Source organism: Palaemon carinicauda, chromosome 19, assembly GCF_036898095.1.
Source record: "Palaemon carinicauda isolate YSFRI2023 chromosome 19, ASM3689809v2, whole genome shotgun sequence".
Taxonomy (NCBI): domain Eukaryota; kingdom Metazoa; phylum Arthropoda; class Malacostraca; order Decapoda; family Palaemonidae; genus Palaemon; species Palaemon carinicauda.
In genome coordinates, this window is record NC_090743.1 from 92,984,009 (window position 1) to 92,994,008 (window position 10,000).

Consider the following 10,000-nt stretch of genomic DNA (forward strand, 5'->3'; position numbering starts at 1 on the left):
TTGTAAAAGAAGGAATGGAAGACGATGGATAGACAAAGGTTGTTTTCGAGCGTGAACTGGCACAGAAAGATTATAAACAGGCGCAAGTGGAAGAACATGTCTGAGGTCTTTATTCTGCAATGGACTAGTAACGGCTCATGATTATATATATATATATATATATATATATATATATATATATATATATATATATATATATATATATATATATATATATATATATATATATATATATATATATATATATATATGGCATATGCAAATCTAAAATTGTTAAGGTATTCCCCATTAATACTAATTCCTTTATTTTTCCAATCTAAATTGTTAAAAACTTCTTTAAAATTAAGATATACTGTAAATATTTTAGAAGAAAGGGTCACAAGGTTATTAGGTTATTCATAACAGTAAAACTTATTCCATATCTGCTAGTTTACATACATATTTGCAATGTTTGTTTGCCCAACAAAGATAATAAAAACACACTGTGCATATCATCCATATTTTAATTTTATCACAGCTTTTTTAATATCAGAAACCACTAACTTTTCCCAATATCGTAAAATTCATTTGCTCACAAATCTAAATATCATAATTCAAACTAAAATCTAAAATTAGTTTGAAGAAAGGTTCCCAAACGAAAGATTTTTTTTGCTTTCGTTTGTACGGTTGGGAAAAAATAAAAATAGAGGATATTTTTTGCTTTTCCCTGCTTATATCTATTAAATGTAATAAAATGGAAATATTTTTGGAAATCCCTAACTATCTAGAAATTATATTCTCTCTCTCTCTCTCTCTCTCTCTCTCTCTCTCTCTCTCTCTCTCTCTCTCTCTCTCTCTCTCTCTCTCAAGGAACGAGCTATTTTAATCCCACGAATCCTGTCATTCCATAACAGGAACTGAATGGATCCATTGCTTTAATCCTTCTATCGGTTGTTATCATTAGAGTTTACAGAGAATGCAACGCATCGCACTAAATTCTGAAAGAGTTTTGAGGCAGTCTTGGATTAGTGATAAGACCAACATTAGTAGTTATAACATTAAAAATAACCCCCCCCCCTTCCCACCAAAAAAAGTGACAAAAACAGGGCTGAAATTACAACAGTGCTGTATATATAAATAAAAATAAAGGATAAGGATATATATGGAAATATATGAAAGTAAACTACAAATCTTTTTAGATAAATGGAAATGTTGTTTTGTAGGTAATTCCTATATAAATATTTTTATAATACATACATATATACATACACACACACACACACACACACACACACACATATATATATATATATATATATATATATATATATATATATATATATATATATATATATATATATATATATATATCGGTCTTAGACTTTTTGGCATAGTTTTTTGGCACAGGAAATTTTGGCGTAGGTTTTTTGGCATTGAACTATTTACCATATTACTATAAATATTTTTTTGGCATTAGACTTTTTGGCATATTAATTTCGATTCTTTTATTTTTGGCAGTAGACTTTTTGGGATATTATTATTAGCTGCCATAAGGTTATAAAATAAAAGGATGAAATAAATCGGCACTATGATATAAGTTTATTCTAAAAGAAAATAATGTGGTTACCATAAGTGGATATGGATGGATGAAACAACTATCTCATTACATAAAGGGAAGTTGATATATATATATATATATATATATATATATATATATATATATATATATATATATATATACTTACATATATATATATATATATATATATATATATATATATATATATATATATATATATATATATATATATATATATATATATATATATATATATATATATCTAAAAGTACTAAAATTTAGTGTAGTTAGTACCTAAATTGAATCGAAACAGAAATGTTGATCAACTCATTTAATTCAATTTGCAATTGTGAGCTATGCCTCTCAGATACCCTATTGGTTTTGTTGTTTCATAATTAGATACGATTCTCCTTATCCTTTCATCTGCCTGTAAAAAAATGTTCAGCTTTTGTTGTGAGTAATGACCAGCTATTAAATGCTTATAATATGCATCTCTTCCTCTCTGCACCCTCTTAATTCCACCAATAAAGTGCCAGATTGCAGGATTGCATTTCTATTTCAGATTAAATTTTTTGGTGGGCTGCCTCTGCGTAGTTGTTTGTTTTGTCTTCTAGGTTTAATGTTCGGTGATAAAGATTCCAAGTATCCAATGGACAAGGGGGAGGGGCGTCTTCCTCATCTATTTCTGTTTGTCCTAACTATGTAAATGTCGTGGAACCAATTTGATAATGCCTGAAGATCATCTGGTAAATACTCCGAAAGAGCATCAACATATATCTCCATGTCTTCCACGAGCACGAAACGAAGCCAGTATCAATTAGGTTTTCAAATCAAATTCTCGAGTCCCGAGATGCTTATGTAGGTTATGGCTTAAAAGATAAAAAGATCCTTTCATTTTTGTGTTTAGAAAAACTTCCTACACTACTGAGACTGGACCAATTTCAAAATCACACAATAACATCAGTGGCTTCCCCAGTAAACAACTAAAACTCAGGGATCCATCTGCCGCCATGCGAATGCTAGGCCAGCACGTTATCACTATACTAGCCAGGAGTGCTTTCAGGTGTAATGTCATAACCAAAGCTCTACGAGGTGAGTTCTCAAAAGTTATTTTGTGGCGTCCTCATGCTTTTGTACGTGACACAGGTTTAGACGGAAATATTGTTGACATAAGTTCGATCTTTAGAACCAGTCTTACTCCTATGCTGTCTAACAGCAATCTTTTGGCGGATGAAGAAGCATATTTATAAGGAGAATCCTAGAACAGCTCTCGTCAACAATATCTGGCAAAAATTAGTAAAATTAGTATCATTATATATTTTCAAATCAACATCAAAGACCTTTTGAATGCTCCCAAACGAGGAACGTTGCATAAGAATTACTTCATTCATTGTACTGAGCCAAATCATTATTTTTTTTTTAAAGTTTCATACTTCAGTAATTGAATCTGTACCTATATATATATATATATATATATATATATATATATATATATATATATATATATATATATATATATATATATATATATATATATATATATATGTGTGTGTGTGTGTGTGTGTGTGTGTGTGTGTGTGTGTGTGTGTGTGTGTTTGTATGTTTCTTCAAACAGGCCCAAAAAAGAAAAGGAAATATAAATAAATCCCTATATTTTGACCTATATACATTGGCCCTTTTCAGGGTGTAAATTAAAAAAATTCTAGATGTAATTTTTTTGGCCATATATGAATTTTTTGCATTTGGGTAAAAAAATAAACCCTAATAATCAGGGGAAAAAAATTAAACAATGATTGGAAAAAGGGCTTCATTTCATTGTTTTATAATGTGTTTCTAAGTTGTGTACCAAATTTCAATGCTATGTCTTTAAAATAACGGGAGACTATAGAATTTAAAGGTCAATAAGTATAGTTTTGAGATACAGTTTTTATCCGTAATTTTACAAAGACAATACTAACAAATCTTGATTATTATGAATTTATGTTCTGTCTTTGGTATTGATAAAAGAAAACAAAGATATTTATCATAATTTAATCATAAAATGGAGATCCTTTTTCTCAATATCTTGCTTCTTTTGGCTCCTGTGAAGCAAGGCAGCCGCTCCTCTATCCACAACATTCTCTCTCTCTCTCTCTCTCTCTCTCTCTCTCTCTCTCTCTCTCTCTCTCTCTCTGCACTACTGAACTCTTCTGAACTTTTAATAGAGCCAATTTTTCTTCTTCCTTATGTTAGCAAGATGTTGAAATAGTCGTTTCCTCTTTGAAATGATAAAATTCTTGCTGAAAACGAGAAAAACAAACGTAAAAATGAGTGAAGGTCAGAGGCCAAACTCAGACATGTACTCTCTCTGAGGTTTTTGGTAGGACTGATGGGCGAAGGGTGTAATTTTCGATCATGTGCGACTCATGGAACTTATACAGATGCCATTGTTCACAATTACTTTTACATTAAAATGTAATAATTATCAAAATTTACGATAGCAGAAGAAATACTGCATTTTCTTGTAGGGAACAATGTTTATGGTTTATTGAGTTATTTTTACTAATTACCCTGTAACTATGAAAGTAAAAGGAATTTGGACAAAATATTTTGTATACACATTCTCCATTGCCATACGAGCTTGGTGAATTTTTTCAGGATTTTGTGTTTTTCATCCCACACCCCCATATATTGGACATTCCGGTCGGCCCTCTTAAAAGAAAAGATTAGTGAGAGGGGAGGCCTACTTACATGCTTTTTTGGCCACTGATATCCATTAGCACACGCCTTCCCGGTAGCCACGAATTTGGAGCGGTAGTAGCATAACAGTAACAGACTGAAAAGGTCAATGGCGTGTTTTAGGCAGTTTTGTTGTCACTCCAGTACATCACAGAGTAGCGTCTGTGTCCTTCCACATTCATCTCGCTGTTGAATAAAGGTCTACTTTGACAGGATTTGAGGCATTGATGGAGAACTTGAAGGTGGTGAAGTGGCTGTCCATAAGGGCGTCGACTTTGGTCATAAGGTCCTTCGCAGACAAAATATCGCATTCGTGGATGGCACCACATACCGGTTCGGGTAGACGCTTTACCCAAAGGGACAACAGTATATTCACTCCACGAGGAGAGCTGTCTGCGGCAAGTTGCAGATGAGCGATACTGGTCATTTCCCTGAGGGCAACCGAAGACCTTTGGTTCCCCAACGGTTGTTGAGGGAGCTTAAAAGTTTTGCAATATGGGCGGCTGGCAATAGCGAGTACTGCGCTAGGGGATATGAATTGAGGGCGTTGTATTTTATTTGTGTGTCCCCATGCTCACAAGGCCAATCGGAAATTTAAAAGAAAATGTCCTCACGGATTACCATAAGAATGTAATATGCTTTGTTGCTTGACTGAGTTCCGGCCTCGATGTGAAACTGGACTTCAATAAGCTGGAACCACGCGAGTTCTTTTCCACTGGAAAATGAAGGTAGTGTCAGGGGCGTAGCATTGATAGTAGAGTCTGTATATGAGGGCGGCATCATCAAACAAAAGGACACAGCAGTGTGGGAGAAAGGTGGAAGGAGGTAGTTAGGTATTAACTGATAAGCGGAGTGAATGCAACTAACTTTATTTTAAAGGAGTATCAGCATATATATAACTTGCTCCAGTCACGAATGGCCCAAATTTCAAATACAATGAAGCAAGCATATATTGGCATTAACAACTTATTAGTGTAAGGGGACAGCGATAACGACAGCATACAATATAACAGAAATACCATTACAGTGTACGAGCGTGTTTGATATACGTGCTCTATAATTGGCTGAGATGATTTTGGCTGAAAATGAAGTGACTCACAAAATACTTCCAAGATTATTTTGTAAAATGTGGCATATAAAGGCAAAACCTGATGAATGGGAGCTAGAAGTGTTGGTCAAAATGGCAAATAAAGAAGTCTGACTGATTCCAATAATTATAGAGGCATCACACTTACATCATCAATTGTAATAAAAATATATATCATGCTCATTCTAAACAGACAAGAGAGAAAGATTGATGAAAAGCCGAGAGCTGAACAAGCAGGATTTAGAGAAGGTAGAAGTTGTGCTGACCAAATTTTCATTTTAAGACATATGGTATAGTTGCATGTAAAATATGTAAATCCCCTTTTGATGGGATTTGTTGACCATAAAAAATTGTTTGATAGAGTGCGCCAGCCAATTTGTGAGGATTCTTCGGAAATATGTAAATTAAATTAAGTTTGTTCATAAGCATAGCAAGAGCAAAATTATTGGTAATGGAGTTCTCTCTTGTGAATTTCCAATGAAAAATGTAATACTCTTAGGGAAAGTGTTGTCACCTATGTTGTTTATCTTCGTCACAGATTTTATACTACATAAAACAGTTTACGATGGCGGAAAAGGATTGTACTGGATTGGTAACAGGAAATTAGCAGGCCTGGAGTATGCTGATGAGGCTTTTCTTATTAGCAAAACGCCAGAGGATTTGCATACTTTGCTTACAAAAATATATGAAATATCGTATGAGGTTGGGCACTAGATAATTAGAGGGAAACAGAGATGATGAGAACGGAATATCAAATATCATTGGAAGGAAAAAGGATAAATGAAGTGGAATCATTTAGATATTTCGGAACAATGATCTCCAATACAGAGTTGTCAGAATTTGAATTTAATGATATAGTGCAAAAATCAAACCAGACAATGGTTGTATTAAGTAAAATTTGGAAATCAAACCGGCTGAAATTATAAAAATCATGCCATATATCAGTTTAGTAGATCGGTGTTACTCTATGGACGTGAGTCAAGTTATGAAAATGTATATTTGAGAACAAAGGCCTCCGAAGAATATTGGAAGTTAAATAGAATGACAGGATTATAAATGGAACTATAAGAGAAATTTAATTAAGTGCCACATATAGATCAGATCTTGGTGAGGTGTAGATGGAGATACTTTAGTCATGCTCTTCGCATTCCATAAGGCACTAGAAGAGCTTGAAGACCCAGGCCTGCATGGTTGAGGCCTATGAAGCTAGAAGTAGAAGATGATGAATGGAGAATTATTGACTTGAAATTTTAAGATAGACATGACTGGCAAAATCTTACTGGGGTCCTTTACGTCAATAGGCGTAGGAGATGATGATGATGATGATGATGATATTTACGTATTTTCTATCAAGGGTAATCTTTATAAAAAGAAATTTTGGTGTATTATGGGAAGTCCTTTATCCCCACTTTTGGCCGATATTGACAATAGAGCACTTTGGAAATGAAATATATACAACTATTAAAATTATGAACATGATTTAGCAGCGGTACGTTAATGGGAAGTTTAATATTTCAGGATGATATCTGGTTAAATTGTAATGGCTTCTTCAATAATGTAACTTTCCTAGTACATACCTTTAAATAGCGATAAAATGGAAAGTAAGCTTTGATTAGCTATAGTAATTATACGTGAATCCACAAAATATAATTTCACAGTATTTATAAAACAAACTTTTTTTTTTTTTTTTCGTTTCCTACATGAATTTCCTCAGCTACTAGGATATTTCAGTGGAGATTACGACTACCTTGCAATCATTTTTCATCGTATTTTATGAAAAAAAAAAAAACATTAACAAGGCCAATAAAATAGACTATGCAGTGAGCAATCAAAGAGATTTATAAAATAAAATCCATATATGGAAGGTATTAGAAATATAACGGAGCATATTAAAGCTGAAAATTGCTTTTAACAAAAGTGCAGCATAAGAGTTTACATGACACAAACTGAAAGAATATTTGAGCACTGAAGGTTTGTGAGACACAGCCTTGAGAATTCGGGGATTTTCGTTCATCTTAGAGACTTAGAGCATCAGATTAACTAGAGTGAGTTGGAGAAGACAAAGAATAATGAATGGATTGACCTCTGACATTTGAGACCCAGTTGTTGCAAGAAGATAAATTGCCTTGGCTCGATGTCATCTTGTGGAAAACGTTAGCCATTGTGGTACAGAGGACATTGTGGTTTTGGTTGCTTGTAGATTATATACTGACACACACACACACAAACAAATTGGACAGTTAGACCCATAAAGTGATTAAGTTATATTAATAATTTCCTGATTACCTAATACTTCTTTCGAACACAAATCTCTCTCTCTCTCTCTCTCTCTCTCTCTCTCTCTCTCTCTCTCTCTCTCTCTCTCTCATTGATATTGACTATTCTATATTAAATTACCGCTTTGTATGCACGCAATGGAAATTATATTTAATGATCAATAATAAGTAAAGAGGATTCTATAACAACACATACGCATTAGAATTAAAGTTATGAGAAGATTAAGGTGTAAGCAATACCCATTTTAAGCAACATCTCATGTATTCCCTCTCATAACATAATTAATGGTTGCAAGGAAACCTGCAGGGAAATTTAAACCACATTTTCTCATACAACACACACCAAAACATTACGCATCATATCGGCCTTAATGCTGACTCCACAATACAGAATGTTAAAACTGCCCCTTTCGTCTCGCTGAGCTAACGGGAACTTCGACTATTTGGTTGGTTTATCAAAACAATATCACTTAATTTATGATAGTGCATAGAATTTTTGTTTTCTTGGCTTTATTGATACAACGAATTAAAGCAGGAATAACAATACCTTATTTTGAAAATGAAACCTAATTTAATGAATTTTTAGTTTCAAAACCATTTCTTAGACAAATTACCGAGAAACGAATGTCAGGAATTTTAAGCCTGTAGAATTATGTTCCTAACGCGTCAGAGAAATTCTGATATTAAATACTCATTAGTTTCATTGCAGAATCCGTCTCCTACATTTATCAAGTATTTCAAATATCCAAGGAATTAGGAGCATACTCTTTTCTCTTGTAGACTTTGAAAGTGAAAAAATAAACTTCATATTCGTAAATAATATAAATAAAGTAGTTATTTCTTATTGTTTATTACTTCTTTAGTCATTGTATTTTCAGGGATTTTATTGGCAAAGGGAAAGGGATTATTCTTTATCATGGAATATGTTTTATTTATTTAAATCAACATAACAAAAGTTTCAACTTATTGAAGTATTCAGTTATTTTTTTTTAACTCACGAATGCTTTGTCCAATTTTAATTGGTACTTCATTCTTGTTATGCCCCTTTGACTGCATCTAATAAAGATATATTTCTAGTTTGCTTCCTCATTTCAGAAAATGCTGGGCAGAACCTTATTCAACTCCAAATATTTATAAACACTCCCCTTTTGCTCAAATGAAATGGCTTAAAACGATTTTGGGTTAAGTCTATTCCGTGAAAGTAAAAAAAAACAACAGTGCAATAAATTTATAAAAAAAGGTAAAGGTAAAAATATATACAGCTTTAATAATTATTATTAATTATTATTATTACTTATTGTTATCTATATATTAATAGGATAGCGTATGTGTTATTTTATTTTTGTGCGTCACGCTTTAAAGAAAAAGGAAATAATTTTATGGTATACTCATGTCACGCTTTAAAGAAAACGGAAATAATTTCATGATATACTCTTACAAATTCACATTAGACTTTTGATTACTTAACCAGAGCAAATTTTATATTGTTTTCCTAATTTTTTCTTTAGCAGCTGACTCTTTTTTTAAAATATTAGACAAAAAATTGAGTTCTATCAATTTCCATAAGCTAGATTTTAAAATTAATCTCGGGCTTTTTCGTTTAACGATTAACCCGTTCTTATTGAACAAAATTCCTCATATTTCTGATTATCCTTTGCTTCAAATCTTCCTAGACATTACTCAATTTCCCGTTCGCTTGTCATATTCAATGACCATTAATAAAGCTCATGGACAGACTTCTGATAAGGTTGGGATCTATCTACCACAACATTGCTTTACTCATGGACAGCTTTATGTAGCGTTCTCAATGCAAGGTCTATGAACAGTGTAAGAGTGAAAATTTGTCATCAGAATAATTCTACTCATGGCCAGAGAAGAGGAACTACCTTCACTAGAAATACTGTATATAGAGAATTTTTTTAAATTGTTTCATGTATTGCTAATTTTTAAAAATAAATATACAGGTCAAATCTTGCCACATTTCACTCAAACTGTATTGGTTAGGAACAAGGTGATTAGTATTCAAAATATCATTTCGTGTAATTTACAGGGGTTCCGCTAGTTAATATCGATATTATTGATAATATTATTATTAATAAGACATTAATAATAATATCAATATAAATAATATTAATAATAGTAATGACAATATTATTATTAGTATTATTCTTATTAATATTATAATTGATATTATTAATATTAATGATAATAATATTAAAATTGTTATTGATATTGATATTATTAATATTAATATTATATTTGATGATGATTATTATTTATGACGATGATGATGATGATTATTATTATTAATGATGAGGATGATGATTATTATTATTAATGATGAGGATGATGATGATTAAT